Source organism: Heterocephalus glaber, unplaced genomic scaffold, assembly GCF_053883595.1.
Source record: "Heterocephalus glaber isolate CG9 unplaced genomic scaffold, H.glaber_assembly_v1.0 deba00001457, whole genome shotgun sequence".
NCBI lineage: Eukaryota > Metazoa > Chordata > Mammalia > Rodentia > Bathyergidae > Heterocephalus > Heterocephalus glaber.
The window spans coordinates 27209468-27231300 of NW_028258305.1; the positions used below are offsets into that span (position 1 = coordinate 27209468).

The 21833-nt window shown below is 32.3% G+C and overlaps 1 long non-coding RNA gene across 2 annotated transcripts in view; it reads left to right on the forward strand.

Annotated features, from left to right (window-relative positions):
- The window catches only part of LOC147827001 (uncharacterized), a 396363-nt gene that overhangs the window by 215762 nt on the left and 158768 nt on the right, over positions 1-21833 (forward strand). For both annotated transcript variants that reach the window (XR_015453186.1, XR_015453185.1), the window contains exon 2: positions 15917-16006. This is a non-coding gene — a long non-coding RNA (uncharacterized LOC147827001). The remainder of the gene's footprint in view (positions 1-15916; positions 16007-21833) is intronic.

A 21833-nucleotide genomic window follows, 5' to 3' on the forward strand; every position in this document is an offset into this window, starting at 1 on the left:
CCTAAAATGAGGGGAGAAGTGTTCCTTCTTTTTTCTACTTTAATTGTTTGATATAATTTATCAGTTAAAATGTTTATGAGCCTGCTGTTGTCATATAGGTAGGTTTTCAAGCTAGGAATATATTTTCTTTAATAGGTGCTATTCAAATTTTATATTTCCTCCAGAGTTAGTTTCATTAATTTGTCTTCCAAGGTACTTCTTATAAATTGTCAAATTTATCTCAAAAAAGATTTTTGTATTATGCTTTGATATTCTGTAAAATCTGTGGTAATGTCTCCTAGATATTGATATTGTAATTTAAAAATGTATAATTGATATTGTGTAATATGAAGAAAGGTCTAAAGGAGCAGGGGAAGTGGGAGGGGTAGGCGAAAGGAAAAAGGGAAAAGAAAAAATATGAGAAAAGGAAAAAAATGGAAACCAAGTCTTTGCAAATAGGGAAGGGTGGAGGGCGTGAAGGGAAGACAGGGGAATGGGGAAAAAAATAAGAACCAAGATACTCATGTAATGGTACAAGATCCCAATGATGAATGTAGCTGTATTTTATACCTAAAATATACCGAGAAACTTAATGGGGAAAAAATGCTGAATGGACATTTTAAAAATATAGCTCAAGACGGGCTGGGGATTTAGTTCAGTGGTTCTACTGCCTGTCTTGAAACCACAAGGGCCCCAGTTCAATCCCCAGTACCAAATATATATATAGCCCAAGAGCTGGCAACGAAGTACAAATGAGACCATTAACGGAGTGAAAGAAAGTGACTCAAGCAGGAAGACCTTTGCAAAATCTAATGAACTTGAATTTCCATGTGTGTGAATTGAGTAATGTGTGGGAAAGCAGTGGGGAACTTAATAGGAAACTCACTTTGCAAACTATGGGAAAATTAGAGAACATAAAAATAAGAGGATATTTGTATTAGGATTTTTTTCTGGAGGAACAGAACTAATGAATGTATATATAATTTTTAAGACAGTCTACATCCACTGAAAATCAAATTTTTTCTATTTTTTGTAGTTTTTTTTATTAGCGCATATTTACAGTACACAATGTTTACATTCCTTGTGTGCAGTTGGTAAATATATGTAATTATAAGAAGGGATTTATTAGACTAGGTTATATGATCAGAGACTGGATAGTCCCACATGGCCACCTGTAAGCTGAAGAGGTAAATAAACCAGAATCTACTGAGTTCAAGAAGCTTCAGAATAAGAGGGATCCATGAAGCAGCCCCAGTCCAAGCAAGGTTCAAAGCCTGGAAGTCCATTGGAGAGTCATTGGCATAGGTTCTTGATCAAAGATTGAAGAATCTAGAGTCTGAGGATAACAAAAAACGTGCCTACATTTTATTGCTGGCAGTAAAACAAGATAGATACTTAGAGCTGTCCTCCCAATAAAAAAACAACAAAATTCTGGATGGAAATTTTGCAAGTTTCTCCATGGACATTTGCAAGGTTTTTCCTTTTTCTCCTTTTGTTCCTTCAGGGGAATGTGCCCTCAGCCTGGTGGACAATGTTGCCCACATTCAGGGAGTATGTTCCCCACTCATTTTATTGACCCACAGCCAGTCATCTTGGAATGCCTTCACATAAACACCCAGAAGTATGCTTCACTAATGGATCTTTCAGTCCAGTCAAGTCTATAATAAAGATTAACCATCATGGTATTAAAGTGAAAATATATAAGAAATTGAATATATGTAAATGAACTAATTATTGTAAGTAAAAATGATTAAAATCACTAAAAATACAAAATATAGGTAGTCAGTGTTGATAAGAAACAAATTGAAAACATTGTAATATGGAAAGCTTGAATGAACAAAATAGAAAACCTCTAACAGGCTAGTCATACACAAAAGGAAGCAGTGTATATATTTAAACAATGTAAACGAGTGCTCGCTTTGGCAGCACATATACTAAACAATATAAATGAATTAAGTTTGTGAACTGAGGCACCATGGTAATGTATTACTGCTTAATTTCAAATCATCAAGAAAGTGTTATAATTTAAATTAGAATCAAAGAAATACCATAACATCAAAATATATAAATTTAAAAAACTATTAGAACTACAGAAAGAAGTGAGCATATCTGCCATATACTGTAATGGGATCATGAAAAAATATGTTATTTATACATAAAGCTCTTAAAATAATTTTAAATATAGAAACCTTAAAACTCAGGCAATAAACTTCATTTTGTACATAGGTACAGTGTACTTTATTTAAAAATTCATATTATTTTCAAACAAAATTACGACTATATCATTCATAATAATAATCAGATCAAAATATAAGAACTCAATGAAAAATATATCAAGAATTAAACTGATATATCTAGAAAATATGATATATCTAGAAACATTTCTAAATAATGTATACATGAAAAGGAAGCCATAAGTAAAATTCTAAAATTGTGTAACTAGATAGTAAGAGAAGATATATTTTAAAATGAGTTATACTACTAGTCATACTTGAAGAGGAATCTATAGGTGATATTAGTTATGAAGTGCTACTATTATGAATTACCATGGTGTTGATTAATTTACTTACTTGTTGATTACTTATTCTGTAGGTCAGAAATATTGTATAGACTCACAAATAATTAAGCTACTGGTAAATTTTCTCATCTACAACCACATTTCTGCTTCTCTCTTTCTCTTTTAAGAGTCATGTAATTAGAGTGGACCCTACTAGATAATCTAGAACAAGCTCTTTGAATATTAGCTGATTAGTATCCTTAATTTCAAATGCAATCCCAATTCTCTTTCTACATGTAAGACAATAATAATGAATACAGTTCCTGGGGATTAGAAAGTGCACATCTTTGGAAAGTCATTATTCTGCCTCACACATACCCTTAATGATTATAGAAAGAAGAAAACCTGAAAATAATGAGTTAAGTATTAAAGTGTTTTTAAATTTAAAGAATTACAAATGAACTAAAATAAACAAAGTAGAATGGGACTGATAAACAGATAATAGTGATGATCAACAAAACCCAAGGTTGATTTTAATTTACTTGTAAGATTAATATATAGATCAGCAAGATTCATTAAAAACGAAAATGTCACAAGATATTAGAAGTAGAAAAGACAGAAGTAGAAATAAAGCAAAAATTAGATAAAGAATAATAGTATTAAAAACTTTTGGACTAACATATTTGAAAATTTAGACAAAATGGAAAACTTATCAAAAATATAATTTATCAAGAGTGACAGTAAAAATTCCCAAAACTCTAAGTAATCCTCAAATAAAGGAAAGAAATATATCTGAAGTTATAAATCACTGTATAAATTTAATTTCTCATGGACATGGATTTATATCTAAGTTCTCCAATTATTCAAGAAACAATTAGAATCATTATTTGGAATAAATCTATATTCTAAAGAAAATAGAGATAACACTAACCAACATATTTTATAATGGTAGCAAAACAGTTACAAAGATCTCACAAAGACAGGAAAAGAAAGAAAATTACAAATCAAACACATTAAATATATATGAAAAAATTCTAAATAAAATGTAAACAAATGAACACCAGCCATATAATGAAAAGTAATATATCACTATTTTAAGGTGAATTTATCTCAGCCATCCAGGTGTCATTTGACATCAGTATATCATCACATGGCATTATCAAATTTAAAAAAGAATAAATCATATGATCATTTCAATATGTTTAATATGATAAAATACAGTATAAAACAGTAATAAATTATTAAGATAAAGCATCTTTCTTAATTCATTAAAAATATGCAAGAAAAGGAAAGGGAATAAAAAAGAATAAAGATGTGTTATGTTCATACACCAACTCCACAATGAATTAATCATTATGTACTGAAAATATATACTAATAAACAAATTTGATGAAAAATTAAAAGGAAATCTCATATCTTTCAAGATTTGTATAAGAATTTGGGTGCCTGCTATCATTTCTTTTCAATATTATCCTTTCTTAAACATTAACAAAAAAAAGAAGTATATGATTTGGAAAAGAAGATTACCAATTTCCTTATTGCAGGTGGTGATTATTAAATAGAAAATCTTAAAAGTCACCTAGATAAGGAATTAGATATAATGATATCATCACAGGGTTGATGACATGGTAATCAGGGTGGAATGTCAATATAATTGCTTTGTGATCCATACTTCAGATTGTTGTTGTTTTAGTTTTTTCAGTACAGGGGATCGAACTCATGACCTTACGCTTGCGAGTCCAGCTCAGTGCCACTGAGCTAAATCCCCAGTCCCCATCTTTGGGATTGATGAAACACACTTATGGGTGGGTCATGAAGGTGAGACCTTAGGAGTTTGTGTTTGATCCCTCAACCTTTCCACTCTGGCACTGTTCCCCCACTCTGCTTCCCAGCCACCATGAACTAAGAAGCTTTGTTCCACTATGTACTTTCACTATGAGCTTCTTGCCTTGAGGCCTACTAGCCATGGACTTAATCCCTTGAAATCATGAGCTAAACTGAACTTCTTTAAGATGTAGAAGGCAGACATTGTATCTCAGCAACTAGAAATCTGACTAATTGATATTGAAAAAAAATGATATTGAAGAAATGGGTCATTGTTGTGATTATACCTGTTGCAGTTTCAGAAAACTTTAAAACTCGTTTATGTGAGGGTACTTCAGAAAAGTTTGGAGATGCTGGCTAAAGAAGTCCTATTATGTGGTAAGCAGAACTTTATTATTATTATTATTCATGCACAATTTTATATTATTTTAAATTTTAATTTTATTGGTAGAATTTAGATATACATAATGATCACATTCCTCATAGGGAATTTGTACCTGTACATGATGTATCTTGATTCCTCTTTTTTGTCCCATTCCTCTCCCTTCCCTTCAACCCCTTTTCCCCTCCTTATTTACAAAAGCCCTGTTTCCTTTTTTCTTCTTTTCTCATTTTTTTCTTTTTCCTTCCTTCCTTTCCTCCTCCTCGCTCTGTAATTCCCCCTTCCTTTTGAGCATTTTTTAAAATTTCACATTGTCTTTTTTACATTTTGGTCCCTATTTATACTTTCAGTTTCTTATACCAGAGAGACAAGACAATATATATGTGTGTCTGATTTATTTCATTTAAGAATATAGATTCAAGGTGCATCTGTTTAGCTGTAAATGCCTCAAATTTATTCTTCTTTACAGCTGAGTCCATTGTATAGAAAAACCACATCTTTTTTTATCCATTCGTCAGTTGATGAGCATTCACATGAGGGAAGAAATTATAAGGATCAGAGCAGAAAATAACACAGTTGAGACTAAGATAACAATACAAAGAATCAATGAATTGAAGATTTGGTCCTTTGAAAGATTAAATAAAATTGATAAATCTTTGACTAACCTTATCAAAAAAAAGCAAAGTCCCAAATTCATGCAATTAGGAAAGAAAAGGGTGAAATCACAACAGATCCTGTGGAAATCCAGAAGATCATCAATACCTATTTCGAGAATCTAATAAGATGGAAAATGCTGAAGAAATGGACAGATTCCTAGATACATATGAATTACCAAAGATGAAACAAGAAGATATTAAATTCTAAATAATCCAATATCAGCCATTGCAATTGAAAATGTAATTAAAAACTTGCCAACAAAGAAAATTCCAGGTCCTGATGGTTTCACTGCTGAATTCTACAAGAAATTTAAAGATCTAATGCCAATTCTCCTCAAATTCTTTACTAAAATAGGAAGGGAATCAATACTCCAAAAATCATTCCTGAAAGCAAGTATTATCCTAATACCAAAACAAGAGAAAGATCCAACCAAAAAAGCAAACTACATAGATCTCCCTAATGAACATAGATGCAAAAATCCTCAATAAGATACTGGCAAACAGAATGAGCAAATCATCAAGAGGATTATGCACCACAATCAAGTAGGATTCATTCCAGGGATGCAGGAATAGTTTAACATATGCAAATCAATAAATGTAATACACCATATCAACAGAGCCAAAGGTAAGCAGAACTTAAGAGATGATTTTGGTCTTAGTTCAGATGACCAGAATGGTGATAGAAAGGAGGACAGTGAAGGCCAGACCCATGAGATTTCAGCTCTGAACAAAGATTCCATTGGTAATTGGATTTGAGGCCATGTGTGTTATGTTCTGACAGAAAATTTGTCTACATTTTCCCCATATCTGGAGACTTTTCAGGTAACCAAGTTTAAAGGAGAAAGAATAATTGATCTGGCAGAGGAAATTTCAAGGCAGCCCATTATTTAGGCAACAGAGATGCCAGGGAGTCAGGAACACCCCAAACATAGAAAATTTGGGATGGAAAGCTGCAAGTTATGTGTGGAGCCAACTCAAGAGAGAGGCCGTGTGAGCTGCAACTAACAAGGTCATGAGGTGAGGCCATCTGAGTTTCCTGGAACTCATATTTTACCACCATATGCTACCTTACACCATACTGGATGCAGAGCTACAGGACTTAATGTTTGCCCTGCTGGGTTTCAGTATTCCTCCTGTTACTGCCCACCTGGTGGGTTCTTCTCTCAGCCTATAAAGAAATACAAAGCAGAGAGTAAAGAAAGGACTGATTCCCTGAGCCTCATGTTGGGTGCCAAAAGATATTACTGTCCTAGTAGTGGATTCTTCTCTTAACCCAGAAAAAATTACAAGGGAGAGAGTCAAAAGAGGACTGAGCAAAAATATTTATTATAAAGCAAAAGCAGAAAGCAGCATTTATTTCACAGCAGAACCAAAAAGCTCCCAGGCAAATGAACTTGGGAGGATGCTTGAAAAGTGTTGCCAAAGCAACTTTTTTTTTTCTAGAGTTTTTTTTATACATAAAAATGACTACCTCTCAGCCACGTTGAGATCAATCCATGGGGTTACAATCAGGAAAGTTTGATGTAGAAATTGACCTATAGGAGCTGGAGGTATGTAGCAGGTATACTTTTGCAAGCATCATTAATTATAACTTTAAGCAAGCCAGTCTAATGAGGCCTTTGTTTACTAAGCCTCCAGGTGTCTTGGCCTTGGTTATCTACTCATCCTTCACTGAATCTTTCTGACTCCCTCTTTGGCTCAGCCTCTTCCAGGTCCCCTGGCTGTCCTGTCTGTGGACTTCCCTTTGCCAGAGCACTTCCCACACTCCCCTCCCCTCTAAACAATCCTCTCATCTTCCCTCAGAATCCTGCTCATCCTCAACATTCCCTAATATACATCATATTTTACAGAAATTTGCTGTTTAATTACTTTCAGGTGCCTCTTGTTATCTCCCTGCTTCATATACCAGATATGTTCTGCATCTGTTGATGGAACAGCGGAGCAGGTTTTTGTTATCTCTCCTTTTTAAAATGGAAATGTTTGCTCTGTGGATTGTAACCTGCAATTACGTAACTTGTTTTTGATTTCTTTTACACTAGTTCAGAACCAAGAGTTTGTCTTGAGTCTCAGAAGAGACACTGACTTGGACTTTTAAAAAATGGTGGATCTTCTGAGACTTTGGAGAAGGGATTATTGCCTCTCCATTGTACACAGGACAGTTGTAATATATTACATAGAGTTATTAAGTTGTTATTGTGTTTATTTGGAATTTAATGTCATTTAAGAAGATATGTTGGGGTATGAAGTTGACGAGAGTGAGATGTGATAGGACTGAATTTCAATCCTTTCAATTCATCAACCAAATTAACTGCTTCTCCTTCAAGTTTTGTTGTCCAGTATTCTGTCTCAGTGAGGGGAAATGTAATATACACGAATATAAAATTAATATACAAAAATAATTACATTTATATATTCAGAAAAATTGTTAGCAAGAGTAACTTACCAAATGATTATTTATCAATCACATTAAAAATAAAATGCTGCTAAAAAGGAGTGCTGTTAATCTAAAATAGTATACAACCTCTGTGTAAGGAAATTATTATAATACTTTGTAGATTTACTTTCTAGTATGTTGTTAATGACAGGAAATCTACACGGTCTCGATCTTAAATGTACCCTAAAAGGCCTATGTGTTGAAGGCTTCTTTCTTTTTTTTCTTTTTCTTTTTTTGGTACCGGGGAGCGAGCTCAGATCCTTGCGCATGAGCAGAAGGCGGCGAAACCACTGAGCTAAATCCCCCCGGCCCCCAAAGGCTTATTTCTTGATGCAGCAGTGTTAGAGATGTTTAGGAAGTGATTGGATCATGAAGATAGTTCTGATCTCGTCAACAGACTACAGAATTGAATGGACTTGGGAGGTGGTGAAAACTGTAGAAAGTGGGGTTAGGGCAGAGAAAGTAAGTCACTGAGGGTATGCTGGAAGAGAATCTTTCTCCTGACTCCCTCTTGGTTCTCTCCATGCTTCTTGGCTGCTATGTGGTGAACAGCTTCCTCCTCCACTTTCTCCTCCTGCCTTGATATTTGGCCTCACTCAGGCCTAACATAATGGAGCAAGAGGACCATAGATAGATACCTTTGAAACTGTAAGCCAAAATAAACTTTTCTTCCTTTTAAATTGTTTATCTCAGTGATTTTGTCAATCAGACAGAAAACTGATTTACACAGGAAGGATCCAGTTATCTCCAGTTGATTTACATAAAACTTATAGTTTCAATTAGAATTCTAACAATGCTCTGTTTAATTTGAGAAATGTTTTTCAACTTTCTGTGGATGGTCAAAAGTAAAAGTTAAAAAAAAAAACATTATCAAGAAAGAAGAACAGTTTAAGGTTACTTGTCTTTTCAAATATCCAGTATTACTGCATGGTGATAAATAAGTCAGCAGGGTCTTGATTTATATGTAAAAATGTACATCATTGTAAGTGTGAGAGGATTTATTGACAGATGTATACTTATACAACACTCTCCTGTGCTCTGATTTATGAGAGTTGGTATTTTAGAAAAATGGACAAATAGAGAAATTTTAGTTTTTTAAAAAAATGATTATCATTTCCAGATAAAGGCAGAAATCTGCTCATAAATGTTTAAAAGCAGGATATTTTTCCCCAAAATTAAACAGACCAAATCTTACTTTTAGTGTCTGCCAATTTCTGTGTTGTATGTTTTTACATAATGGTCAATTTTAAAGAACCAATGTGATATTAACCAGCATTTCGGAAAATGTAATAAGTAGCTCTGGCAAGTCAGTAGAAGTTGTCTCAAGCATTATCAAGGTTTTAAATGTGAAGAACAACTTTTGGAAGACAGCAGCAAATATATTTGTCTTTAAATTGTTATAGATATCTTAAGATTAAAAAGAACAATAAAAGATTGATAATTTTGGTTACATTGAACTTTTACTTAGCAGAAAACACAACAAAAATTAAGACAAACTATTTCAAAAGACTTGAACAACAAATTACTTTTTCCAGAGAGCATAGAGAACTTTTACAAATCAGTGAAAAATATGTTAAAGACACATGAACAGATAGCTCAAAAAATAGAGCAAATGGTTAGTAACATGTAGTAGGATTTTTAGTATCATTACTTTGACAGGATGAACAAAAACTAGGTCTAATGATATTAAATATTTAAATGATATGAAACTGAACATTATCATGTTGTAGTTCTGAGAATAGAAATTGAAAAGTTAATTTGGAGTCATTTAGTAAAATTCTTTTCCCCTTCAGGGGGCATTGGCTGAGGTCCATAGACCCTAAAGAAATACATGGATAGACTTCAGATGGTCTAGGTAGCTTGATGGGAAAAAACTCTATCTGTATTTTCACCTCATCTTTAATTTTTACCTGAAATTTGTTATTGCCTTTAGTTTTAAGTGAAGGCAAAAACTTTCAATAATATTAACATTATCTAAGATTTGTTATCTCCATCTGTAGTCAAGTTGCATTAAAATTACAATATTCCCAAATATTTTTTGTGAATCCTATCTTGAAAATTATAGTGGTAATCATATCATTGTTAGATTTTATTATTCAATGATTTAATAAAGAAGAGCACTCATCAGTATGACACATACTTAAATATATTTTAAATGTATTTTCAAAAAATTAATTTTAAACCTATAAATAATTTACTTATTTAAAACAAGTGATTACATTTAACAGTATTATGAATAGACATCATAAGGTTTTATGAACTACCAAAGGGCTTGGTTACATAAAATATTAAAAAAATTCTTTTATATGTACACCAGAAATTTGTATGACAATATTCATAATTTTGGGGTTAATAATAGCAAGAACTGAGAATTCAAATGCTTATCAAATGTGGAAAAGATAAATAAATTGCAATTATTTGTACAATATAATACTAGAGTAAAAATAATTGATTATATTTTTATTTTAATATTTATGATTCTTGAGAGCAAATATTGAAAAAGTTGTAGAAAATACAGTAAATGTTTCCATCATGTATAAAAATCTAAAATTAAGATGCAACTTATTTAAAAATTCAAAACACGTAAAACTAGATTTAAAAGCAAGCAGGTGGTAAAAGTAAGTTTGGGCTGATGAGAGGACTATGTAGAATTCTTTAAATATTGAAGGTGATTCCATGTGACACAGTGTTATGGTTCAGATATGTTCATTGTTTTCTCCTTTACACATATTTCATAACTATTGATTTTGGAGACAATATGATTTTCATTTTGCATGCCCCTTTATAGGGGCATGGGAGTTAAATATAGGGTTACAGGAAGTTAAATTTTCACAAGGGTGTTGGCTGAGGTCCATACCCCTATAATCTCCTCCAAGGTGCAGATAAATTACATGGTGTGACTTATTGAACTCATAGATATGTTCCTTAACTTAATGATTTATACTCATCAAAGTATTTGGAAATTAAGGAAGAATGTGGCTTTTGAAAAAGAATATAGCAAATGTGAAAAATAATCATCCAATGAATACAAGTATGGTTATCTATCTTTACTTCTAAAAATGAACTTTTGCTTATGGGTTATGTTATGGCTTTTCCAACTCTGTAAGTACACAAATTAGGGAAAATAGATGTCTCATATAGAATTTTGATGAATTTTCAAAAACTAGATTCAAAATGTGTTCTTGCTAAAGTGGGGGCATATTTTTTATTTGCAATTCCACTAACCACATAGTGTCTTAAATAGAGATAATACAATTTAATTACCTCAAAAGATAGGGAGGATCCCCAGGGCACATGCTACAAGTAGACCCTTGTGAGTGAAGAGAAACCAAGTTTACATATAAGTAATTAATAAAAGCTTTGTTAATTCAAGGGGGATGGTGACCAAGGTACTCTTGTTAGGGATGTAATAATTTAGAATTTGCAATAATCTTATTTCTCTTGACTTCTCAAATAGCTGATTTTTAAATTGATATTAAAGCAGAGGCTCATAAAACAAGCTTAGTAACTGTCCAAATAATGAAAATATCAAGAGTTTTTCCCTTGCAGACGAAGCAGTTAAAAAAAAAAACCAGAGACAACAAGCTCTATGTCATTAGTTATTATGATTGGGAAATAATGAAGACTGCCCCCACACTGTGGGTGGTAAGACAATACTAAGAAAAATTAAATTTATTATATTTAAAAATTTTGTTTTTTTCTGTCAGAATGGTATATCATAACACCTGAGATGGATAGCTACATTGAGAAATCTTACCAGCTTTGCTCTTCAGAATCTGGTATTTTAGCTGTAGCTCTATTTTTATTATTTGAAACAGATGTATGTCTAAACATAGTTGTTTGCTTCAAGTCATCAAAAATATGATAAACATAATTATATAGTCAACCTAAATTCTTGTATATCCTAATTTTACTTTATTAAAGTGATTTTGGTATTTTCTCCCACAGTTTATGCAAATTCAGACACACACCTGTGATAAAAATGTTCTTATTTAGTGTTTGAATATAAACAGAATAAAAGAAATACCTAACCCACTGGAAGGTGCCTTTTTTCTAACAGAAGTGATAGTCTTGTTATTTACACTAATTATTCATCTTATTTCACATTAAAAGTACATTTTAGACATATCACAGGTTTGTCTTTTCTTTCTGAAAAACTAAAATGATACCTCCAAAGCTAATCTTGCAGTGTTCTTATAATCTACTTGAAACTGTTCTTTTCCTCAAATATTCATAATTTTTTAGAAATTCATACATATCACCACAACCTAAATACTGATTTTGTAATTTTAGAGTAACATGGAAACACTGAACAAAAAAACATATAATTAATAACATGGGTAATTCTGAAAAACATGTATGGTTTTGTTTATTATGTTAAATGTCAACGTTGTTGCCAAACCTTAAAGGGACTTTTGTTTAAACCAGGCAATGTTATCATTTTTGTTTAGAGCAGTAAGGCATGAAGGCAGAAAATAAAGCTTTATCTAAAGATTGTCAATATAATGAAGATTCAGACATGACTGTATTAAGTTCAATGATAATTGAAAATCCTTCATCATAGATGAAAAAATTCAAAAGAAGACTTCCTGGAAAGGAAAACAAGACTGGACCTGTAGGGTCAAAAGTTGAACATGAAATGATTCAAAGCAGTGTGCTTAACTGACTTGAATTCTATGTAATACTTACAAATATAATTTTTATATATTGCCTTGTCACAAATATGACTCAAGATCTGCATTAGAATAATAGATTTTAAAATTCTTGAAATTGTGAAGCTTACTCAAGAATCCATGAACCCAAGGAATATCCTCACAAGACTTCAATCATATCAAGCTGACAGGTTGCTACAATTGTAATAAGGAACATACTTAATGATTTCAGAAAAAGGCCAGTAGTCTGGTAACTGTGATGTTTGGGCTTCTTTACCTCTTTCTTCTGTTGTATAGAAATGTATAATAGCACTCAAGAGTTCAGAGAGCTGCAAATCTGCCACGGGGTGGGGGTGGGGGACAAAAATAAAAGAAAAATAACAAAAATAAATTTAACAAAGCTTTTGTGTTGTCAGAAATAATTCCAAAAGTCAGGAATTCTTTGAATAAAACTTTTTTATTCCTGAGAGAAAATAATTCCACAATTTACTGAAACCTAAGATTAAAATGTTCCTAAATTATTATATATAAAGAAAACTTTCCAAAACTCTATGACTTAAAAACTAAGCTTGTTTCAATTTAACCTGATTTTGAAGATTTTCTTATAATTCTTTTCAGCATTTTCTTAGGTTTACAACATAAATACTATGACAAAATGATGCTTACTTGACTGCTTCAAGAATATATTTTCTCTCACTCTCATGTAATTTCAATTCTGAAGACTGCAGAGGAATAACAATTTTAGTTCCCTAGTATTTTTTTAAAAGTATGTAAGGACCTTAAAGAGAATAAGAATTGAAAATTTATCCAGAGCAATATAAATTATGATTTTCACAATAGTAAATATACAGGCTTATATTTTAATATTCTTAGCAATAGCAAACACAACACTTAATTCATAAACTTAACATTTGTTTTTCTTAGTAATCACTAACATTTAAACATCTTTGTAATACACTGAAATCAGTAGTGTGAACATTAAAATCAGAATCAACATTTGTAAAGGACAGAATTTAATCTATGGGACTACTCACAGACGTTCTCACAGAATTTTCCTTCTCTCATAATTTCTCTGGGCTTCTGGGAACATAATTTCCTCATTCTCAGGGTTCTTCCTATGTTTCATAAAGGAAGTAAATTAAACAGTTTTCATATAACATTTTAGACATTATCGACCTCAATGTAAGCAATATCCTAGGTGAATCTATATTGAAATGTCACAGGATTGTCCAAGTCCTGAGCAAGTCTCACAATTTCTTTAAGAATCAGAGAATACAAATTCACTGTGATTGAATGGATCCTGTCAACAGGAAGTAGGCACACCTTTTCAGTATATTAGTAACAGTCTTTATAGTAGGCACCTAAACCATATTGCAACACTGTATTTAAGAAGTACTATATTTAAAATATATTTCTTCTCCCTCCATGTTAAATTTATGTCTATTTTTTAAACTTCAAACTTTCAGAAATTCTGAAAGGAAGATATTTATTTTAATATGGATGTTCAGACAAAAATCAATCAAATGATTTGAAGGATAGTGCTCACTTAAGTGTCAATGATGTTGGACAATCCATTAATGGAATTCTATGAAGAAATAACTGCTTTATCTGGAATGTCATAAATGATATTTTGACTTTAGAATGAGATTGTTACCAGGCAAAGATATTACTCAGTATTTTATTTTAATGCTCTCAAAATTGTTTTTCTAATAATGAGAATAGTTATAAATCTCTTCATCATTATGTAAACTGGCCAAGGCCAATTAGGGTGACTATTCTAGAAAAAGAACATTTTGATTTGAATAACATTGATTATTGTTTTTTCAATATAAATATATCCAGTTATGGTATTATTTAGTTATTTAGCTGTGATTTCAAAATCTGAGAAAATTCTGTGGAAATATATTAGTTATGTTTAGTGTCCTTAGAGGTATATTCACTGAATTCTGAAAGAATAGAAAATGTTGTTGTGATGATTCCAAATATGTTTTTAAAATGTCCTTAGCCATTCTAAGAGATAGACTATAAAAATACTTCAAATTAGCTAATCAAATTATAGATTTATCTGTACAAAATAAAATGAGACTAAAACAATTCTATCCAAATATGCTCTACAACCCAGTTTCACCACCTAAAGGGAAGAAAAGACCATAACATATGGTTTTAATTTACATTATCTTTCCATTTAAAAATCAATAAGATGGCTTGCTTTTGTTCCTTGTGTGGCATAAAGGTAATAAGAACTTTTTAGGTAGCTCAGTAGCAATGATTTCCTATAGGACTGATTAAAAATTATGCGTATTTCCAATTTATTTCACTTAATAGTGTAGTCTCAAAGTGCATCCATTTTCCTGCAAGTGACTCCAATTTATCTTTCTTTATGGAAGAGTAGTACTCCACTATGTGTAAATACATTTTCTTTATCCATTTATCTGTTGATGGACATATGGGCCACTTCCAAGATGTAACTATAGAAAAAAGTAACAACTTAATTTTTAAAAAATTATATTAAATGAGGCACTTCTGTTTTTATCACTGTATGTTTATAGTACACGTTTACATTCCTTGTGTAAAGTTGGTGTAATACATCTTACATCATACATCTTAGTTCCTTTTTTCATCCCATTTTCCTTCCCTTCCTTACACCCATCTTTGATTCTCATCTTTTTTATTTTGAGGGATTTGTTTGCAGTACACAGTGTTTACATTTCTTGTGTGGCAATGGTACATGTCCTACTCCCTCCCTCCTCTCTCCATCTCTTGATCCATTTGCCCATTGAGAAAGATCCATTTCCCTACTCTAGTGGACCCTTGACTTATATATGAATCCAATGCTTTCAGAGCTGGTTGTAACTTAAGATTATTTTCTTCCCCCCATAAGAAATAATGGAAATAACCGTAATGCATTTTGAACCTCCCAAAGCACACCTTACCTAACATTTTCATAAGAAAAAGGGTTTTATAATGTGCATAATTTACCAGAAACACCAATAACTTTCATAGTGTGTTCACCAAAATATTATAAAATGTGCCTAGTTTATCAGAAACAACAATTTCATACTGTACTAACCGTTCAAGTTGATATCTTTGGCTTGCAGGAAGGGAGGATGAAATGGAAGGTGGTTATTGTTTGGAAGGAGAGTCCCCTTCCATAAGAACATCAGGAATCTGGCTCTCTGGTGTCCTTTCTCTCCTTGAGAGATTATGTAGCCCACTAGGACATGCCCCTGCCTCACTAAGTCTCAACCTTTTCAGAACTAAAAACTGGTCTAAGGTTATTTTTTCTTTAACACTGTTCTGTCTTTTCTTAACACTGTTCTGTAGTATGATGTGACATTGTCATTAAGCAAGTGAACAGTGATTGGCTTTTTCTCTGTCTTGGTGGGTCTTCTCTACAAATGTTTTTAGCTCTGTCCATTTTTTTCAGGAATTCCCTTATTTCCAAAGAAGAACTTTGCTGCACTGATTGTTGATTCTCCTCCTCCTTTTCAGAAACTTCCTCAGTTGCCATTCTCTGCTGCTCAGCCAGAAGACTGAGAGCCATGGGAATTCTTCAGCCAATTCTTTTTCCAAATCTCAAGGGTAAGCGAGCATTGTTCATGATAAGAAGAGCCTTGAGTGGCAAACCTTTGCCTTCTAGATATTTCTTAACAATAGAACGGAAAGCCTCCCTAACCCAGCTCAAGAAAAAGCACTCTTGTTACCCAGGCTTTTGCATTAGAGCTCCTCATGATGCTTAGCCTATTCCTCCTGACTGTTTTCTGAACACTCTAGGGTCTCAGAGAGATAAACCAAGAGAGGCTTTATCTTGAGGTCACCACTTGCATTGGCACATAGTGGCTGGCATTTGGGTCATAACTTAAGACTTTGGTTGTAAGTTAAAACTAAAATTCTGGTTGTAACCCAAGTTGTTCTTATGTGAGGCTTGTCATAACTCAAGGATCTACTGTATCTATCTTTTATTTTGCTCTTCATTTATACTTTGGGTTTCTCATGTAAGAGGAACCATGTGATATTTAAGTTTATGTGTCTAATTTATTTCACTTAACATTATTGTCTCAAAGTTCATCCATTTTCCTACAAATGACTCCAGTTTATCTTTTTTATGACAAAGTAGTACTTCATTGTGTGTAGATATCACATTTTCTTTATCCATTCATCTGTTGATGGATATACAAGTCTTCTTCAGCTATTATGAATTGTGCTTCTATAAATATTAGTATTTATATATCATTATAACATGATGTCTTTAACTTTTTCAGGAAGATACCTAGAAGGGAAATAGCTGGGAAAATTGAATTTCTAGTTTCAGTTTTTTGAGTTACTGCCATACTGTTATCTTTTTACTGTACCATTTTACATTCCTACCAATAGCATAGAAGGGTTCCTTTTTCCTCACAGCCTCTCCAGCATTTATTATTGTTTGATTTCTTGATGATGGCCATTCTTTTTGAGGTAAGATGTAATCTCAGTGTTGTTTAAATTTACATTTCTCTAATGACCAGCAATACTGAGCATTTCTTCATGTATTTATCAGCCATTTGCTCTTTTGTAAAATGTCTATTCATTTTGCTTACCCATATTTTGATTGGGTCTTTTATTGGGAGTGTCTAATTTTTTCGAGTTAAGTATTCTAAATATTAGCCCACTATCTGAGGGATGGCTGGCATTCCCATTCTGCAGGTTGTTACTTCACTGTGTTGGTTGTTTCTATGCTCTGTAGAAGCTTTTAAATTTGATATGATCACATTTGTTGATTCTCAGTACTATTTCCTATGCAACTGGGGCTCTTTTCAGAGAGTCCTTGCCTGCACTTATGACTTCAAGAGTTTTACCTATTTTGTTTTACAGCAGGTTAAATCTTTCTGTTTAAACATTTAATTCTTCAACTCATTTTCATTTTACTTTACTACATGGTGAAAGATATGGGTCTAGTCTAAGTTCAATCTTCTGCATACGGATAGCCAATTTTCCCAACACAGTTCGTTAAAGAAGATACTCCCCTCCCCTCCCCTCATGTATGGCTCCTTTGTCAAAGATCAAAGGATTGAATATACCTTGGGTTATTTTTGCATCTTCTATTCCCTTCAGTTGATCCACATATCTATTTTTATGCCAGTATCATGCTCTTTTATCACAGTGGCTTTGTAATACAACTTCAGGTCTGGGATTTTGAAGCCTCCCACTTTCCTCTTTTTATCCAGGATTTCTTTTGCTATTCTGCTATTTTTTTCTAGTTCCATATGAATTTTAGTACTGTTTTTCCAGTTCTGAAAGGAATATTGTTGAAATTGTGATTGGGGTTGCATTGAATCTGTATATCAAATTTGAAAGTATGGACCTTTTGACTAAATGGGTTCTCTCTATCAAGGATGAGTGGATATCTTTCCATTTTCTCTTGTTGTCTTCCATTTTATTTTTCAGAGCATTGTAGTTTTCATTGTGCAGATCCTTGACTTCCTTAGGTTACTTCCTAAGTATTTCATTTTTCTTGGTGCTATTGTGAATGATATTTTTCCTAATTTCTTTCTCAATGAGTTCATTATTTAAGTACAAGAACGCTATTGATTTTTGTATGTAGATTTTGTATGCTGCTACATTACTGAATTTGATTATGAATTCTAAGAGTTTGTTGGTGGAATTTTTTTGTGTTTTTAAACATGGCCTTTATTAATACTGACTGCTGAGCTCCGTTTTTATTTTACATTGAAATACTTCTGCTTTGCAAAAAGAGAACAGTGAATTTTACAAGGGCACTTTTTTGTTTTTAATTCTCTGAGAAGATGGAAAGAATCTGAATCACAAATTCACAATATGGTAAAATGAAATTAAGAAACAATGATATCAGCAATGCTTTGTGACATCCCTAGGGTTAGCTCTTTGCTCTTGTAAATCAAATCCTGATATACAGTCTAGAGCATCTAGATTATTACTCTACAGCATATGAAACACAGAGAAGGAAGTTTAAAAAACCTTCTCAATGTATAAACATGAATTTAAAAGTTGCACTTAAAAAAATCACCTTTTTACATAATGTATATACAAAACTGCTTTAAATACATGATTTTGGAAGAATTGTTTATAAGATGTATCAGTCTGTGGAACAATTCACAGACAAAGTATACATAATTGCTTCATTTAGCTGTTGCATCTTAACTTTGGGAGTGTTGGTGGATTTTTTGAGGTCATCTATATGGAGGATCATGTCATCTCTAAATAATGATAATTTGACTTTATTTTTCTATATATATACATTACTTTTAGTTCTTCTTTCAAAATTTCTCTTCTTAATGTTTTGAGCACTGTGTTGAAGAGGAGTGGTGATAGTGGACATCCTTGTCTTATTCCTGATTTTAGAGGGAAAACTTACACTTTTCTCCCATTTGTTATGTTGCCAGAAGATTTTTCATAATTGGATTTCATCAGATTGATGTAAAGTCCTTCTGTATCTATTTTATTCAGTGTTTTTTATTATGAAAGAATGTTGAATTTTGTCAAAGAAGTTTTCTGCATTTATTGAGATGATCATGTGGTTTTTGTCCCTGCTTCCATTTATGTGATGTATTACATTTAATTATTTGCATATGTCGAACCATCCTTTCATCTCTGGGATGAAGCCTAATTGGTCATGTTGTATGATCTTTTTGATGATTTGTTGCATTCTTATTGCCAGTGTCTTGTTGAGAGACTTTTATCTATCTGAATTAAAGAGATTGGTCTATAGTTTTCTTTTCTGGTTGGATCCTGGCCTTGTTTTGGAGTCAGGGTAATTGTAGCTTCCAGGAAAGACTTTAAGAGTACACCTTCCCTTTCAATTTCATTAAAAAGCTTAAGGGAAGGTGTATTCTCAAAGTGCTAGAACTTTCCTGAAGTTTTTGTAGAATTTAGTACTAATCTCATCTGGACTTGACTTTTCTTGATTGGTAGGTTATTTACTTATTCCTTCAATTTCATTGCCTAATATTCAGGGTTTTAAAATCTTGTTTCAGTTGTGGTAATACATATGCATCTAGGAATCTATCCATTTATTCTGAATTCTCCAACTTATTAATGTACAGTTTGTGAAGTAGTTAATAATCTCTTTAATTTTGGCAGTACTGGTTGTGATTTCATCTTTTTTCATTTTTAATTGTACTGACTTGGGTCTTTTCCTCTCCTTTTCTTTTTTGTTTAGTTTGGCTAAGGGTTTGTCTATTTTGTTTATACTTTTGAAGAACCAACTGTTCAATTCATTAATTCTTTGTGGTTATTTGGTCTCAGTTTCACTGATTTCTGCTATGATCTTTATAATTTCCTTCCTTGTACTACCTTTGGGTTTGGATTATTGTTGTTTTTCTAGGACCTTTTGGTGCACTGTTTGGTTATATATGTGGAGTGGCTCTGTTTTTGTGATGTAGGCATTCACAGCTATAAATTTCCTTCTTAGGACTTCTTTCATTATGTTCTCTAAGTTCTGCTAAGTTGTCTGACATTATCATTTAGTTTTAGAAATATTATTATTTCTTCCTTAATCTTCTGTAACCCATTGTATAGTTAAGAGTGTATTGTTTAGTTTCCATGCATTTGCATAATTTCTGTGTTTTCTTTTGTGATTGATTTATAATTTCGTTGCACTATGATCTGAAAATATCCACTGTATAATTTAAATGTCTTTACATTTACTTAAGCTTGCTTTATTGATTAGTGTTTATTATGTTTTGGAGAAAGTTCTGTATGCTGCTGAAAAGAATGTTTATTCTGTTGATCTTGAGTGAAACACTGTAGACATCTGTTAAGTCCGTTTGTTCAATGGTTTTGTTTAACTCTGATATTTCTTTTTTTATTTTGTCTAGTTGATCTATCTGTGATAATGTGGTATTGTGGTCCCCACTATACTTGTGCTTATATTTATTTGGTCTTTTATGTCCAATAGTACATGTTTTATGAAGTTGGTTGTACATTATTTAGTTGCATATATGTTAATAATCATTATCTCTTTCTGTTGAATTGTTTCCCATTGTATAGAATATTGTTTTCTATCTTTTGATTCATAGTCTCTGAACTTATTTTTGGATTAAATATGTTTCTTGTATACAGTGTACTGTTGTCTTTTGTTTCTTGATCCATTCTGCCAGTTTATATTATTTGATTGGGGAGTTTAGAACATTTATGTTGAGAGTTATTACTGATAGGTATTGACTTACTCCTGTCATTGCCTTATTCTCTTGTTGTTGATTCTCTATCTTTTCCTTTTACTTAACTTCTCACTTTACCTATTGTGTAGCTCTGTTGTCATTGTCAGCTTCATCGTCTCTTTGTAGGGTTAACAAGAATATTTTGGAGTGCTGATTTGTTGGTCTTGAATTTCTTTAGGTGCTGCTAATCATGAAAGTATCTTATTCTCCATTAATTCTGAAAGATATCTTTTCAGGATATGTCAGCCTGGGATGGAAATTATTTTCTTTTAGGATTTGAAACACTTCAATCCAAACACCAAGCATTAAAGATCTGTTGAGAAATTTGATGAAATTCTAATGGGTTTTTCTTTATAAGTGATTAATTGCTTTTCTGTAACCACTTTTTTTTTCATTGCTTATTGGTCCATTTTCGATATAAAATACAGTTACATTCATCATTGGGATCTTGTACCATTACATGAGTATCTTGGTTCTTTTTTTTCCCCCTTCCCTTGTCCTCCCTTCACCCCCTCCACCCTTCCCTATTTGCAAAGACTTTGTTTCCATTTTTTTCCTTTTCTCATATTTTTTATTTTCCCTTTTTTCCATTCCCCTACCCTTCCCACTTCCCCTGCATCTGTAGACCTTTTTTTCCTGTTACACAATATCAATTATACATTTTTTAAATTACAATATTGAGATCCAGGAGACATTACCATAGATTTTACAGAATTTAAAAGGATATAGAAAGCATATTTCAAAAATCTGTTTTGAAATAAATTTGACAACTTCTAAGAAGTACCTTGGAAGACAAATTAATGAAACTAACTCTGGAGGAAATATAAAATTTGAATAGCACCTATTAAAGAAAGTATATTTCTAGCTTACAAACCTACCTATATGACAACAGGCTCATATACATTTTAAATGATAAATTATATCAACCATTTAAAGCAGAAAAAAGAAGGAACACTTCTCCCCTCATTTTAGGAACTCAACATTGTGCTAATCCTAAAACTGGATAAAGATAATAGAAGAAAAAAGTATGAACATAGATAGAAATTTGTTTAACAAAACAAACTATTAGAAGTGAGATCTGGAAGTATGTAGAAAGTGGTTTTGTTAAAGGGATGGCAGTGTTGATTCAGCATTGGAGGGAAGATCCACCCCCCCAAGAGTCATCATTTTAACAGAGGAAAGGAAAAAGCCATATGATCCTGTCACTAGTTGGAGAAAAAGTATTGGACTAAATT